The sequence below is a fragment of the Notechis scutatus genome, chromosome 4 (genome assembly GCF_049901735.1).
Source record: "Notechis scutatus isolate UNSWTSFEM ecotype Mainland chromosome 4, rNotScu1.2, whole genome shotgun sequence".
In the NCBI taxonomy this organism is placed as follows: domain Eukaryota; kingdom Metazoa; phylum Chordata; class Lepidosauria; order Squamata; family Elapidae; genus Notechis; species Notechis scutatus.
The window spans coordinates 36,516,624-36,534,285 of NC_142012.1; the positions used below are offsets into that span (position 1 = coordinate 36,516,624).

At 34.6% G+C, this 17,662-nt stretch overlaps 1 long non-coding RNA gene across 5 annotated transcripts in view; it reads right to left on the reverse strand.

Moving 5' to 3' along the window:
- The window catches only part of LOC148130701 (uncharacterized), a 70,728-nt gene that overhangs the window by 37,291 nt on the left and 15,775 nt on the right, over positions 1 to 17,662 (reverse strand). Inside the window, exon 4 of one of the 5 annotated variants that reach the window (XR_015749606.1) lies at positions 905 to 936. The exons of 3 other annotated variants lie outside the window; for them this stretch is intronic. This is a non-coding gene — a long non-coding RNA (uncharacterized LOC148130701). Of the gene's footprint in view, positions 1 to 336; positions 937 to 17,662 lie in introns of those variants that run through there. One more of the 5 variants, XR_015749602.1, reaches the window with a different exon arrangement.

Consider the following 17,662-nt stretch of genomic DNA (forward strand, 5'->3'; position numbering starts at 1 on the left):
TAACAGCTCTCGTGGATCTTACTTCACGTTGTTCTTTGGTCTCCACTTGTCCACCTATTGCGCCTTCTTCTTTTCCCGTTCCCATTTGGTCCTCTTCAAGTTCAGTTAAGATGTTCTCTTTTTCTATCACCATTTCTCTTCTTTCGAAAAATTCCTTGTAGAATGCTTCTGCTTTCTCAATTGAATCAATTCTATATCTCTGTTCTTGCCATGTAAACATTAATCCTTCTGGAATCAGCCATCTATAATTCACCTCTTTTTTCAATAGTATTTTGGTCAAAAATCGATATTCTCTTCTAATCTCTATTTTATTTTATTTAAAATAAAATATTTTTATTTTATTTAATCTCTTTATTTTATTTTAGTATGCTGCCCATCTCACTATCCAAAGTGACTCTGCTTTCGATAGTGCGTATTATCCTTACAATGCAATAAAATCATAAATATAAATGCATTAAAATTAACCATGATTAAACAAAGACTAAAAACCAAGAACATGCAACTCCAACATAGTATATCCTCACTGGACCCCCAATCCAACCAACAGAGTCAGGTTTTAAAGTCCTTCTGAAGGCCAAAAAGTGGTGGCAGATCTCACCTCTGGCAGTAAGATGCTCCAGAGGGCAGGGACCATGGCAGAAATACACACACACACACACACACACACACACACACACACACAGAGAGAGAGAGAGAGAGAGAGAGAGAGAGAGAGAGAGAGAGAGAGAGTCACTGTTGACTCCTGGTGATTGCCTGCAATTTTCTTGACAAGCTTTCAGAACTGATTTGCCATTATCTCCTTTCCAGGGCTGGGAAAATGATTGGCCCAAAGTCACCCAGCAGGGTTTGTGGCTAAGGTGGAACTAGAACTCACATCCTCTGGCCTGAGGTGGTAAAATGTTACCTGGATTGCCGCATTCCAGGAGCAACTGCATTCTAGAGGATAAAGAGACAGTGAAGTTTAGATAGTTTCTTTGGGATAAACACAGCTCCTATGTAGAAGTTCTCAGAGTATATCATTTATAACACAAGTAGTTTGTTTGGAAAGATTTCTATCTATCGGCGAGAATCTATATAGAAATAATTCTACACATCTTTCTATGTGTTTGGAGCCTGACACCTGGTGTCTTGACCACAACATCAAACTGGCTCTTCATCAATAAGTTTGTTTAGTTGTTATTCACACATAGCTAATAAAGCCAGTTGAGACACTTTCTATGATTAGGGGGAAAATTTAAAACTAAGATTGCATGCTGACTGAATACACTAGCCCACCTTATCAAACATATGAGCTCCTAGATCAGTCCATGTTGTTGGTCATTATTCTCATTCATTTTTATCCTGGGTTTAGGATACTTTAATTATTTCAAACAATGTAAGCAACTTTTAAGTTCCTGGACTTCTTAAAAAATATTTTAATGCGTAAGAGTAAAAGAGGCGAAATCAGTGTGTTTATGAGAGTGTACTGGAAAGTGGTACACAACACGAAGCTGTGCAAAGGCCATGACTGTCATCTTTGATAGCATGTGTGAGTCCAGTAGGATCTACAAACTACAGGTAGAGTAACCCATCCAACACCAAATATGGCTTAATCTTATAACTAATAGGCCACCACACCCAGAGCAAGTGTCCAGTTTATCAATTTTTTCCAACTCTGTAGTTTCTGGAAGAATGGAGTGAATGTTACTTAACAATTCTTTTTAGAGATGATTTCCAAATGCTTTGTTGGATCAACAAAACCAAGGATTGTCTAACCATAAGACTGGACTATTAGAAAAATATATTTATGAAAGTTTCATTAAAAAGAGTGTCACTTTTCAATGGAATGCTATTATTACTGTTCCTTATTAAATTCAGTTATTTACTTATTAAAATGGTGAGAAAAAAGACAGTGTTATAGTTTACAAGGAATCTGACAGAAATTAGTAAGGAGTGATATCAACTCACATGGTCAAGTTAAGTTAAATCAAATCATTATAGTGGTCATATAGCAGCATAAGATATAATCAAGTGCAGTGATTTCAATAATAAGACTAAGCTTATAAATGATTAAAATATAAAAAGCTAAAAGCTAAACATCCCTAAAACTGAACACACTATTTTTATATAAAAACAATAAACTATAGAAAATTTTTAATATTAGCTATTTTTTTAAAAGGGGATATATATAGTTCAGATATATGTATCTGTAAAAAAACCTCCACCCACATCTTCTAAAAGCATGTATGAGATCTATAATTTTTTCTCCATATGTCTCACATACTACACATGGGACAGATGTAATTCTTTGAAGTTGGGAGGGTGAAACTGGGATGGTTTCAAAATGTATTTATATTTCACAGCTAGGTCTCAACAATGGACCAATGAAATTTGCTTGTTAGAAATTCTTTTTCTTAACATTTCAGATAATTTTTTTCCAGCTCATACCATATTTAGTAAATCTGTAGCAGCAGCAATGATTCTTTGGAGTGAAGGCAACTATTCCTGAAATTACCCTGGAATGCATTTATCAAGCGTTTCTAACTTTACTTTGTTCCCCAAGTTTTGTGTTAACACCATCCAGTAATGTTAATTTTGGATTGATTTTAATGAACTAGATTTCATTTCATAGATTTGATAATCATTAAACACAAATCAATTTGTTCTTGTCTTTTTTGCTACATTCAAGAAAAAGAATACATGTATTATTCCTAATGATTCTAATTATATTTAATGAGCTAATAGATAATTATTAATGGAACTATTTTTATTATTACATGTTCGCTATTTGCCTGGAGGGTCAAAAATTCACCATCCCAAATAGTAGATTAAAATAACAATAAACAAAAGTAAATAGAAAATAAAGAATACCAAAGGATTAGTATTTAATTATTAATAAAATACATTCCATCTGCTCAATATCAATAAAACATTGTTTTTTAGCATTGTTCCCACATGGTTACAAGGTCTCATTGTTTTTGCATTTCACTTCCATAGTTCTTTTAATGAAGTTACCAAAGTATACCATAGCAATGTATGATGTGACTAGATTTGTTTATCAGCCAACTTGTTATAGGGCTGCACTCTAATAAAAGAAAAGGTGATTGGCTCCAGGTTACCCATCCTGCTTTTGTGCTCGGGGGAGAATGAGAACCTAAATCTCCCTGTTCCTACCGCATCCCAGAATCTAAACCATTCTACTATGCTGCACTGGCTTCCATGAATGAAATGTGTATCTATGTCACATTAAAAAGAAGAAAACAAAAACCTATGTAGACTGAAATAAAAGTTTGTAATATAAAAATGGTAAATGTTTTGACCTAAGAATATTTTACAATAGTGAGTTTCTTTTCCTTCATGGATTGGCTTCTGACTTTGCTACCTTATATGCAGAGCACATCATGAAAAAGGCGGGGCTAGATGAGATGAATTACAAGTTGGAATTAAGATTGCTGGGAGAAATACCAACAACCTCATACATGCAGATGATATCACTCTAATGGCAGAAAGTGAAGAGGAACTACAGAGCCTCTTCATGCAGGTGAAGGAGGAGAGTGCAAAAATTGGCTTGAAACTCAATATTAAGAAAACTAAGATTATGGCATCTCATTTCCTGGCAAATAGATGGGGAAGAAATGGAGGTAGTGACAGATTTCATTTTCCTGGGCTCCAAGATCAATGCAGATGGGGTCTACATCCAAGAAATTAAAAGACATTTGCTCCTGGGGAGGAAAGCTATGGCAAATCTAGACAACATACTAAAAATCAGAGACCTGCCAACAAAAGTGCATATAGTCAAGGCTATGGTTTTCCCAGTTGCAATGTATGGCTGTGAAAGTTAGACCATAAGTAAGGCTGAGAGCCAAAGAATTGAGGCCTTTGAACCATAGTGCTGGAGAAGAGTCCTGAGAGTCCCTTGGAGTACAAGGCAATCAAAATGATCAGTCGTGGGGGAGATCAACCCTGACTGCTCTTTAGAAGGCCAGATCCTGAAGATTAAACTTAAATACTTTGGCCACCGAATGAGGAAGGACTCTTTGAAGAAGAGCCTAATGCTGGGAATGATTGAGAGCAAAAGAAGAAGGGATGGCAGAGAATGAGGTGGCTGGATGGAGTCACTGAAGCAGTCAGTGTGAATTTAAATTGATTTTGGGGGATGGTAGAAGATAGGAAGGCCTGGAGGAATGTTGTCCATGGGGTTGTGGTGGGCCGGACACAACTTTGTGACTAACAACAACAACAATTTTTTTTGTCTTTCCAATCCAGAAGATGTTTGCTTCTGAAAACTGTGCAAAATGCCATCGGAATCTATAGGCAATTAAAATATGCAATAGGCTTTCATGTTCTTTGCATAAGAGCTTTGGATCCTATGTGAGGACAGCACCTTTCTGCTACTCATCTAAATAGCTACTTGTTTTTGAGAGGCTTTCACAAAAGCCTAAATAATGCTGCTGCCATTAAAATGAATATAATCCCTCATTTGTCGCATTTACATTTGTGTGAGTTATGAAGCATTTCTTTTGAATAATTTTTTAAACTGTGTGGCCCTTATCTGCATTTTTTCTCCCCCGGGCTTCTTGTGTGGTGCCCTCTGCCAGTCAGATGAGGTGAATGTAGACTGCAATTGATGATCAGAATAGAATAGGAAGATTATGATCTTTTCATTCTGAAAATTCTATATCCACTGAGTACTAGGGGAGAACTATACTATATTTCTATCATACCATTAGGAGAAATATAATGTGTCATCGTTCCGATCAATGAACTCAGGGAAGTCAGGACTCTGACACTTAGGTTAGATTCAGAAAGTCCTTTTTTGAGTACATTGTGTAGAAAGGTGAAGCTAGTTCTAAATAGTTCCCGTGCTTAAGGATAATTAAAAGAATAGGATTATCCCCTCCCCTGTGTCTTTTAGGTCACATGGGCCAATCAGGTCAGCCACAGGTTCCTGCTCTGCTCCGACAGGTGTACGTTGACATGGCCTTGGTTAACACGTCAGTTGTTAAATGTTTTGACTAGCAGCTGAGGCACCACATTCCTAAGCTCTCCCAATCCCCCCCCACACACACACAATGGCAACCAAGAAACGAAAAAGAAGTAAGCATGAGAAAGAATGGCTTCAGCTGAAGTCGTTTTGCAGGTAACATAATGGGTATTTACAAATCTAACTTTCCAAGGTAGCTAATGTCTGCTTGAACTTAAGTATTGATCTTTTTGTTAACATCTGCAACATGTATTTAGCTTTCCAAATGCAAAATGTTTATAAATCACAAAGGCTGGGTTCAGCCAACATGATAAACTGCAAACAGGCAAAACTCTTTTTTTTCCCTCCTTTTTTTGAAGCAGCCAAGAAGATAAAATTTGGCTGATCCTAATACATAAAAAGGTTACTTAAAAGTTCGGGATTTATGGAACAGCTGATAGAACTGTGCAAGGAAGGCAGGATTCATAATGCAGGCAAGATGGATTTTCAGCCTTGATTTATGTTCAGTTTTTAATAAAAGGGAAGATTGTGTTTATCAAGTATTTCCAAGGACTCTACCAGTCTTTTTTTTTTTTTTTCAGAAATAGATAACAGACATTCTTAGTGAAGATATGAATGTAAATCACAATTGATTTTAAAACCTAAAGCAGTCAGAACAGTTATTACTTCACTGACTGGAGTTTCCATATAATTTTCAGCATTACATAACATCTGCATTTTTGTATCAAATATCAACTGATGATTAGTGTAATTTTAATCTTTAAAAGAGCTACATAAGCTTCAAATTCTTTCACTATGAACTAGATTCAGTGTGTATCACTTTTCAATGAATCCAATTAACTTATAAATGAACCATTTCTTTCTCTCTAACAGTTGTTTTTCAATTAATTTTTTTGGTTTGCTACTGTATCATGGTGATATTTTCCCTAGTCTTTTGATATCATTCTTTCCTTTGTCTAAATAATTTTACTTTCATTTTTTTCCACACATTTTTCCTCCTTCCACACTATCAGACTTCAAAAAAGGAACAGATTCTCTTTCCAAGGTCCTAAAATAAGTCTTCTAAGCTATGTTGAAAAAAAGTTCAACATATATGATCCTAGCCAGGAGTTGCTAGCCTTTTCTGTTTCCTTGACTCCATTTACTTTTCCAAATCTCCAACTATACATCAATCCCATACAACTCTTTCCTTTTCCAAACTGTGCTTACCATATCTTCAACTAACTCCAGATCCTTTGATTCTTCAGTCCAACATTGATTGATTGATTGCTGCCCATATCACAGTAGCAACTCTGGGAGGCTTGCAATATTTAAAGACAATGATAACAACATAACACAAACCATAAAAGAACTACAAAAGGGCCAGATCAATCTAGTAATTAATAATCACATTGTGGTAATTAACAATATCATGCTACCTCCCTTATAGCCTTTTATACTTTTTCAACAGCACCCATTTTTTCCTATGGGCCTTTGAACAAGGCACTTATGTGTCACAATAATTTTGCGCTTTGCCCCACACTGTAATATATTATTGCGCTGTTTTGTTACTGCTGACTGAAATTTTAATAAACAAAAGACACTTTAGAGCTGCAAAAGTATATGCTCCAAATGAAGGTAATATCAAATTCAGCACTTTTATAATTAATGAAATAAGTAACCAATAGGTGATATGAAAGATATCTGCTTTGATAGACACAACTAATCAGAGGACAATAGGAAGCACTTGGCTAGGTGGACAAAAACAAAATTGGAATTACATCACTTATTACATTGGAGATAACTGGGGAAAAAACACTAAATAAATAGAATATGGCAAAACCAGAATGGAGAACATACAATATTTTAAAAAGAGGGTTTTAAAAAATCTGATCACATATAGAAGATAACTGAGTTTAAATTTATATTTAGAATATAAAATATATCTTTGTATTTTCCAAAAGAAGTGCTAGAAATGTTGAAGCTTTATAATCATGGCAATTTATTTCTGTTACTGCCCCATATAAAAGCACAGTATTCCATTTATGCCACTGATCTAGAAAATTTGCAATTATTTCAGGGACATCTCCAAATAATGAGAAAATGAAAGAAATTTTTTATCATTTTAACCATGTATTATGAGTTACATTTATTATGTTTAAATTGTATTAAACTATATGATTTAGTTTTACTGTTTTATTATAATAGTTTCTACTCTGATTATATAAATTAGAGGTCACATAATGACCAAGATATATGATGGTTGATACAATGAAGATGAGTTCTGTTTCATTGAAGAAATGAATAAGTGATCTATATAAAGCAAATTACACTCACCATTCCAAGATTCTTTTTGTGTGGTAAAGAAATTAAGAATAAGAATTTTAGATTTAAATAATTGTTTTTGATAATCACAGGTTTTCTTTCTTTAATCTTTGGTTTTATAGCTATAAAGCAGGTCAAATTTATAGTATAAGCAGGTCAAATTTTTATGTATATAACATCAGACAAACTGACATTTTTAAAAAGTTCCTTGGATTACTTATGACTCAAGATAACATCTGGGTTTTAGATGTAGCAATAATTGTGGTTTGGTAATGAGTATTTCACTTTTTTGTGTATATGTATGTTTTTTATTCAGAGCTACAGTGGGAAAGAATGCCTTAGTAACCCTGTACTTGTAAAGGTCATTTTTATTGCTTCAATTTGACATTGGTAGGGAATCTCAGCAGGAAGCCAGGATGCCAATTGTTTTTCAACCACATGCATACAGCATATATCATTAGGTAGGCAAAGAAAATGAAGAGGGCCACAGTTTCAACATTTAGATTCTCATTCAGGATCATTGTAGTAATTTGAAAATAGCAATTAACTCAACCAGTACAGAAGTCAACCTGTTTATTTTCAAGCCAATTGCTTTGATTCTAAGGAACATTGTGCTTTTCCAATAAAGATAAAAACAGAGGAATTACATTGGTAAGCACTTTATGTTACCATTTCTAGTTATGCTGGAAATACATATATATAGAAGAAACTAACTATATACATCTTCAAGGGACTGGACTGGCATTGTGACAAGCCAGCAGACAGCCATGCTTTGGTGCAATATACTTGTCTTTCCTCACATCTTTGTGGATCCTGGAATGGGAATTGGGAAAAGAGCAACTAACCCAAATAAGCTTTCTTAACACCATGTTTTACTTTGCTGGAAATAGACAAGAATTTAGCTTCTCATGGGGATATAGTGTTTATAAAAAAGGAGAAAAGATACAAAATTAGGATCAACTATAGGGAAATCTTGACACATTAAAATCTAAAAGGATTCTGGGGAGAAGAAATAAATCTTAGAGCAGCTGGCTGGAGCTACATGTCCTAAAAAGGCTAACATGACCTTAACATTTTTAATAAATGGAGTAAGTAATGATGTTGATAAAAATAAAATGGATGCAATTGTTTACAAGGATTTATAGAATGGTGGGTAAAACGAGAGAAAAAAAGCACAAAAGCATTGGAGAGCACAATTCTGGAAGAAGAATGCTGAAGGGGGAAAGCATCATGAAATCACACAGCCAGAACTTTAAGGTTGAACATGATGAAGACAAAATCAAAGGATTACATACCAAACATTACACAAGCAGTTTCCAGAATTTCATGAGAGTAGATAATGTAATGGAAATTAATTAATTAAGTCATTTCCTTGACCTTAAAAACATTAGGAGTAGAACTATGATAGAAATTAGGGAGCAGGCCTTGGCACATACAGTTAATTAGAAACATGCATGTATTATATTTGCTTCCTTAGAATATTTTAGAGAACAAAGGTGTCAATAGGCAAAACATTCTCAATTCAAATATTTTATTTGAAAAATAAAATAAAATACAAAACTGTACTACTATCTGTAAGTTCCGAGTGGTAGCCTACTAAAATTTATTTCACTTGGGACGTGAACTGAACACTATTTATTTATTACAAAGGATCAATCATGTCTTTTTTTTTGTTTACCTTAGAACTCTGCTTGTTCATGTCCTTTTCCCTAGCTGTCTACTTAGAAACCTACAAAATGATTTTTCATTGACATTCACAACACGGGCTTTATTGTTGATTTAATTAATTAGATGGCCTCAAGTCATAATTGACTTTTAGTGACCATGTAGATAGATCTTTGCAGAATGATCTTTGTACTTCAGGTATTCTGACAATGTATCAATCATCACTGAAATTAAAGAGCATTTCCCTCCTGCTAGTTGTCTTATTTTTCCTTCCAAATTCCCAGCAATATAGAATTCTCTAGAGAGTTTGATCTTTGCATAATGCATCTTAAATCTGATAATTGGATCCTCATCATTTGTGTCTCAAACAAAAACTCTTAATTGATTTCTTTGGGTGAGTTAAGCACAAAGGACAAGGGGCCTAAAGAAATATCATAGTACAACAATGGAAACTCCCTGTACTGTCTTGCACAGACAGTAGAATAGACTGGATTTCTATGGATCTCTCTCTCTTCCTTTCTTCCTCTTTAAACCCCCTTACTCCACAAGCCCACATTATTTTCCTTGATATAGGAAATGACTGTAATTCAAATACTAATCCAGAATTCTGTCTTGTATTACAATGAAATTTAAAGGAATGAAACAATTAAAATGCCTGTTCTAGAATCTCTTAGAGAGATACCTTTATGTACACAACTTAATATATTAGCTGCTTAACATTTTGCACAATGCAGCAAATTCACTTATATTATTTGTTGTGGACTAATATTTCAACTTTCTAATACATTTCAGAAAATAGCTACAGTAGAAAAGAAAGAATGGAATAATTCAAGTTCTAAAATAGGAAATATATGGAAGCATAATTTGTTCAATGAATACAAAGCTGCACTTTCATTGTTGTAGTCTTTGTTAATGAAAACTGTCTCCTTCCTTCTCTTAACACCTTCAAGTGATTTTTTTTAAACATCTGGTTTGATATTTCACAGTCTGAATCAACAAAAGATGTTCCATGGAATACTATGTCAGGAAAATTTCCAAGAGGAATTCCAGACACTTTATGATACTAAGTAAGGTTGTATTTATTTATGCATTACTAAAATGTCCAATGAAATTGTACCTAAGGCAGTTGTACAAGTTCTTGCACTGCTAACTGTGAGCAGAATTAAGCTACAATACTATAATCCATTCCTCTTTGAAGCATTGTTTCTGATATTCACTTTATTGATTACATTTGTTTAAATTACCCAAGTTTGCACATTCATACAATTAAGCTTCACTACTACTAGTCAAAGAACACAAAGAAAGTTGGAAAAGACAGGCTTTCTATATGGTGATGTACATGGGTGGTGTCTTCTGATAAGTTTTTAGTATGAATTTTCATTTTATGCCAACAGCTGTTCATTAAATGTTACCTCATCCTCCATTTCCTTTCATGATCATTGACTCAGTTAATGCTGTTGGGTAGTTACTTTAGTTACTTTCATTCCTGTTGGCTGTCATTTTGTATTGTCTGCTTTCAGCTGGTATCAATTTGTTTGCTCCTGTGCACTCTTTCTGGGTTTATTCAACTCTCCCTGGGTTTATTCTCAGTCACTTTCTCTTCTCAGTTTTTCTCACTATGTTGTCATTTTAGTTCTAATAGCAACATACATCATTGCTGATAATGCATACATATGGATACATCTGTCAAGTATTATGCATGGGCCTTGCCCTATTTTTTTTCATCAAAGGCAAAAAACAGGTGGCAAGTGTGTTTTCTTACATGCTGGAGGGGAAGGAGGAAAGGAAGGAGTACTTTTTCTCCTTCCTGGCTTTTATTTTTATCTGCCACTTGAGAATAACCCTATCGATGATGGCTGGAGTGAAGGAAAGAAACAAGAATACTTCCTCCCCATTTCTTTCCTTATACTCAGCTCTGCCATTGGCTTCCTGTTTTTATTTTCTTCATACAGCTTCTTCTTTTGCTTAACACAGAAAAAAAGGATCTTGCTGCCTTTCAGATCTTTTATTCTTTGAATACCATCAGCCAAAACCAGCTTGGCATATATTAGTCAAAGGATAGAGGAATCTTTTGGTCAAGAGTGCCTCTTTAATTTATGATTCCTATTCCTATTTCAGAGTTTGATAAAGATGAAAGCATCTTTTAGCTGGAGATAGTATCTATACAGTTTTCATAGTTCCATTATGGAAGTGCTTTTCCATTTCCTTTGACTTTTTTTCAGACGGTATAAATATGAAAGGGTTCCCTCCTCCTTTCTTAAATATTTTTAACTTCCCAGACCAGGCAACAGTCCTCTGGTATTCTCCTTTCCAAATAGTAACAGGGCTGATCCTTCTGGGATTAAAGCATGATACGTTCATTCATTTTGCAGAAATAACTAAAGGAGACTTGTCTAGATCAGTGGTCGCCAACTGGAGAAAATTTTGGTGGGCTGCAGAGAAATGTCACCCCCAAAGCACCCCCAAAGCAATAAATCCAGGCTGCACAGGACGCTGTCCACATGGCCCGTGGCAACCCTCCCCACCCACTCACTCCTTATCCAGCAAAGTTACTGCTAAATTGCTATTTTTCCTCCCCCCCAACCATCAGCTGTTCTGCTGTGCTGGGAGATTTAAATTAGCTAGAAAGCAGGAAATGGTTGGATTTCTTGCTTTCTAGCTAGTATTTAGATTTTCAGCTGTGCTTTTAAGCACAGCCGAACCTCCCTTAGGACTGAAGGCTCTATTATTCAGTGCAGACTCATGGCAAGAAAATTTTATGTGACAGACTGAGCTAGCTGATGGCAGATAGATAGATCTCTGAATGAATCTGTGATTCTATGAGCAATTCAATCTGCCTGCCTGCTTTGCCTAATTTTGGGTAAAAGTTGTTTTTAAAAAAAATAAAAAATTCAATATTTATATAAATATTGATAATATTTACATACAAGCCATGCCAAGCCAGTCACATGACCACCAAGCCACAAATTAGGCCATGCCCACAGAACCGGTTAGTGGTCCCTGGGATTTAAAATTATGAGTTTGGTGGTCCTGAGGTCCAAAAGGTTGGCGACCCCTGGTCTAGATGGTTACATAGTTGGGGGGGATATTTTATTCTCCCTTCACTTAGGGTTTGTTATCTAGGTTTTTAGGATATATATTATGCTTTTTATATTTGTAGTTTGTAGTAGATAGACAATAGCTAAAATGATGATTATATATCCACTGCAGTATAAAGGTCTCTTTCACATGTTTCCAACCATGCATACATATACATATACATGTAGTCTCAGATTACCCAAGACCAAACTGTGATTGAATAAAATATTGGTTCTGCATGAATGATGTCAACTTAGACTACATTATAGTTTCAAATTTGCATCATGCATATTGATATAGCAACCATAGTAATATAATAAATGAATCAACGGTCTTAATATTCCCCAGAGTTTAATTACATTGATCATCTTAAATATGCTGCATATGGTATTTCATACACAAAACAAAGTCATTATGAACTGTTTTTTAGTGAAAAAGTACCACAATTTTGCAGTCATGGTAGGATGAGCCAGAGTACTTATGATTTTATTTTTTTCAGTTTTCTTGGCCAAAATTAGTGCTTTTCCTGGCTATATACAAATAAGGTTGATGCCAACCCAACTTTGCATAATTTATATTTGACATTACAAATGTTATATATTAAAATGGAAATTATAAAAGATTTGTATTAATGGTGCTTTTTTGGAGGCATTTTAAAATACATGTCTCTGTCCTATATGTCAAATTTTCTTGGAATAATCAAGGGTGCAAACTAGTTGACTATTGCCTTACAAGAGTAGAATTAAGAACATTCTTTTTTGTGCACACATAAATAAAGTTTTTATTTTCTCTTTTAAATGGATGGCTTGAATGTCATCTTGCTAATCAATATTACATAGTAGACTTTAGTCTCAATTTGTGTTATTACTCTTTTGCAGTATATGAAATATAGGTATTATTAAAACAGATTTTTAGAATGTATTTATTAAATTTATATGCCACCAGTCTCAACTTTAAGGCAATAAGAATGAATTTTATTTTCTGATACGAGTTTATAGTTTGGCTTTGGTAGTTATAGGTATAATTTTTTCTATATTAACTCTGTTGGATAATTTAAGAAACTATTATTCCGTTTTTCTTTTTCAGTCTGTATTAGAATACATGCTATCATTGTATCACTCTGGATAAATGTGAAAATCTAATAGTTACAGCTATTGATAAGAGCTACTGAATAATCTGAAAGCTATTTTTTAAAGCAGGGGTCTCCAACCTTGGCAACTTTAAGACTTGTGGACTTCAACTCCCAGAGTTCCTCAGCCAGCTTTGCTGGCTGAGGAACTCTGGGAGTTGAAGTCCACAAGTCTTAAAGTTGCCAAGGTTGGAGACCCCTGCTTTAAAGTGTCCTTAAAAACTTGGCTGGAATTGGGAGGATGAAGGTTGAAAAGAAAGAAGAACATTTATAGCAGGATTACTAGTTTTATAGGATCCATGGAAGATGAGTCATGGCAACTTCCTTCCTTTTTTGTTTTAAAGAGACAGGGTCCCAACCTTTTGCGCCGCGGCCCGGTTCCGGCGTCGCTGGGGGGGGGGGGCCGGTTTGAAAATCCTTCCGCATTTTTGGCAGGTGGGGGAAGTCGGGTGAATGGCCTCCGGAAGCCCTGAGTCGCGCTGGCGCCTGCTCGAAAGCTTTACAAAAAGGAGGGGCGCCCACGCGGGGGGCTTGTTTTACCGAATGCTAGAGTATTGCACACTGTTTTCTGGGGTGTGAGATGATGTAGCTAGCTTCAAATTGATTGATTGGATATCATCAAGTCATCTTTGACTCTAGCAACAGATAGAGAAAACTGCTTTGTGCTTTCCAGTGCATATAATGCATTTCATTTTATACATGGAATGCAATAGGACAAGCAGAAACATTCAGGCAGACAGACACAATACTTCATTACAGAGAAGAAAATGCAGATGCTTACTATGGCCATTGCTGGTAAAAGGGTAAGGAACTTGGAAAGCTAAGCTACTTACAATCACCATTATAACAATCACCATTGACAATAAAGCTATTTATTCTGCTTTCCATTGAGATTTGGTATCCTGTCCTGATTATTTTTTTTGATTCATGAGTTATGAAAACCATTTTGCTTCAATGTTCTGTGCTGAACAAATATAGATATGTAGGTTATTGTGATTTTGTCTTGTTATGATTGTGCAAGCATATTTAAAAGTCTGCATATATCCATAAATTGCAGCTTTCCTTTAATCTGAACTTTGTACCTAGTTATCTGTGAACTTAAACTTCTGAGAAAACCAGGCTTGCAGTTTTGCAATTTAAATTGGCATGCAAAATTTGGCAGAAAGGAAAAAAAAACCAGAAAGAAAACCTAACTATTAATATATAATCAGCTTGTGGAGTTGTCCATCTAAGGAAATCAGTTGATATATACTATTTTCTTCAGCTTGAGAATAAACAAATAAAAAGATACAAAACGCAAAGAGCAATGACACACAGTTAATTTAATTTCTGTAGTTTTGAAAACTCAGGAATAAAAGAGCTATTGATGAGTAGAAAACAATCTAAACTGAACAAATGATGACTGGAAAAAAATTCAATCATCTCAACCTATGAATTCCTCTATAATCTACTTTTGAACGTATTACATGGCAATTGCAAATTTAGAATCCTTGCCTAAATGAAATCCATTAGTCATTCATACTCCATTACATCCCAGGTTGCCTTTTGGTTGTTTATGAATGAGACTCGTGTTTCTACCTGAACAATTTTGCTTTCTTGACTATTCAAAACAGCTATGTTTCTTTGCATTAAAATGGGGTTTCCTAACATCTGTTTCCAATCAGATTTTCTTTAATTTTTATGTATCCCCTCTTGTTCCATCATCTTTGTTAAACTGAAAATAGCTCTTGAACAGACATTATCCATATCATGTAGGGTTTTATGCACTTTTTATAAACTCCATCTGGTCTTGATCCTACTGCAGAGCCAGGCTGTCTAGGGTGCATCCATTTTTTGACAAAACAACTTACTGCATAAACTCATCTAAAGAGGTTAATTGCTGTTATCCTTTTATTTAATGCTTTACAATGCCCTTGATGCCTGTCCTTCAAAGTTCTAAACAACTTGGGGTTGGTTTCTATAGCTTATTTGTTAATTCCTTTTTAAAAAACTGTCCCAACAGTAAGGCATTCTATTTTCATTTCACATAGAAAAGACTTTTAAGAAATAATGATGCACTTAAAAAAAAAAAAAAAGCTATGAGGCATCTTGCCAGAATTACAAATTAACATCACTTAGTTTGTCCAAAATGTTAATTAGGCTTATTTTAAAGCTTCCAAGCAGGTTTAAACATATTCTTTTCCCTCTTTGTCTAAACATGTTTTTGCTCATGACGTAAGTATTCCTAAATAGCCCCAATTCTTATAATGTCATTTTAACAAGCTGTTCAAAAAGGGAATGCCATTGTTTTTTTTGTTTTTTTTAGCTTCACAGGGGTGGGGGCTTCACATTTTGGTTTCAATCAGTCTGGTTCTGTTTTGCTGGATTTGATTTGGGCAATACATGTCCAACTAAAATAAATTTTGGAAATGGCTTTAAGTTTGTGTTATATACTTGGTTGTGTCTGAGAATGCCTGTGCCAGATACACACACACACAAGCTATGTTATTTCTTTCTGGAATAAGCAATATTCTGCAGAATCAAAAATAGTTATAAGACCAACACAAAACTAAGTAATAGTACAAAACTAAAAGTAGTTTCTCTCCAAACCATTTGCAAGTCTTCTCAAGTACATTTCTAGCCTTGAAAATTATCTTTGCTTGGTCCTTGGACCATTACATTATCCATTGCTTCTGTTCTTTAAACTTCTCACTGCTCTCTTTTAAATGCTTATATCAACCCCAAGCAACCATAGCTTCACACTTTATGCTTCCTCTGACCCCTTTCATTTTCCTATTTGTTTAATTGCAGTTGTTCAGTTTGATTATGTAACTTGCAATCATTCACTCCAGTCTCCTTCTGAAACATAAGCTTGCAGTTTGATATGTTGATTTCCAGAGCTATACCAATTGATCACTTTAATTGTTCATGTTCTCACCCCAAAACATGACTTTGTCTGTTTACAAAAGTACATACAATCCACAAATATCTCTAATATTTCCACATTTTTACGCTTTTATTCTTATAAATAATCTTGTATTCTTAAATTTTCCATGATATCGTCAACTACATTTTTTTTAGAAATATCATTTTTTTTTAGAAATTCATTTTCTTTTTACACATATTGCAATACATCTTTGCTTTCATATTTCTGTGGATTTCTATAACATGATTCTTCTGTTCCAGGCAAATTCACATCCTGTTTGCTTTCCTGTACTTTCAATTCAGAGGTGGTATTCAGCAGGTTCTGACCAGTTCTGGAGAACCGGTAGTGGAAATTTTGAGTAGTTCAGAGAACCGGCAGTAACCTTCCCCCAGGAGTGGGGTGGGAATGGGGATTTTGCAGTATCCTTCCCCTGTCACGCCCATCAAGCCACGCCCACAGAACCAATAGTAAAAAAACAATTGAATCTCACCACTGTTTCAGTTCCTTAATTTGGAAGACTCACTTGTATTCTAAATGTTTATATTGGTCTTTAGCTTTCTTTTTATGCAGTTTTTTTTTTACTTTACCTTTTGCTTCTTTCACTCTTTTTTCTTTTCTTTTATGTGCATTTTTCTCCAAGACCCTCTTGACATTGCCAACGCACACACACACACACACACACACACACCACTGTTCCACATTCAGAACCATTTATCAGGCTATACTAATCTTTACTAATAGTCTCATGTCTTCTCATAAACAATTGAACCATTCATGCTTTTAGATTTATTTTATTCCTTTGTTGTTTTTTCTTGTGTTCCAGTTTGTTTTTTTATTATTTCTAATTGTTTTTATGTTGCTTAGTGTACTATAAGCCTACTAGAATGTTAGTGACACCAAATAAAGTACAGTACATAAAAGGAAACTAAGGTAGTGACATTTTAAAAAGAAAATTGTGATTTTATCATATATGACTCTGGCCTTGCCTATCACTTTCTTCAGTTCTATCCACCATTTACAAAGAGTATGGCAGGAGTTCAAAGCCTTCTGAATAATTTTTGAAATACAAATAGCCCTAATAAGTTTGCCCAACCAACAATTTGATCATCTCTAATCATTGAAATAGCCCAATTCAGTCTAAAGAGTATCCATTGTTATAATTTTGAATGTGATATATATTCTTGGCAATTTAAATAACCTAATTACTAAAACAAGAAACAGCACCTTTTTCAAGTAACATGATTTGCTTTATTTTACATCTTGTTTTAATAACAGAACAAGAAAGCCTTGTAAAATCTAGTTGTTATCAGATGCCAGGCTTAAACTGTTCCACCATCTGTTTCAGACATTTGAGCTGCAGTCGAGTTACTTCACTATGGGATACACATACTTTCTTCTGCTTTGTTTTTCCTCATAACAAATATATTTTAAATAAAAAATACAAAAGATAGTGGATTTGGAATCACTATTATTTTTCCTTCCAATGAATACTTCACTTCTGGAACTAAGAACTAATATACTTTTTGCCAGATAGATATTTAATAAAATGAACATCAATAATTAGCTGAATAGGGGATAACTGAAAATAACTGAACTGTATAATCAAGAAACAGATACT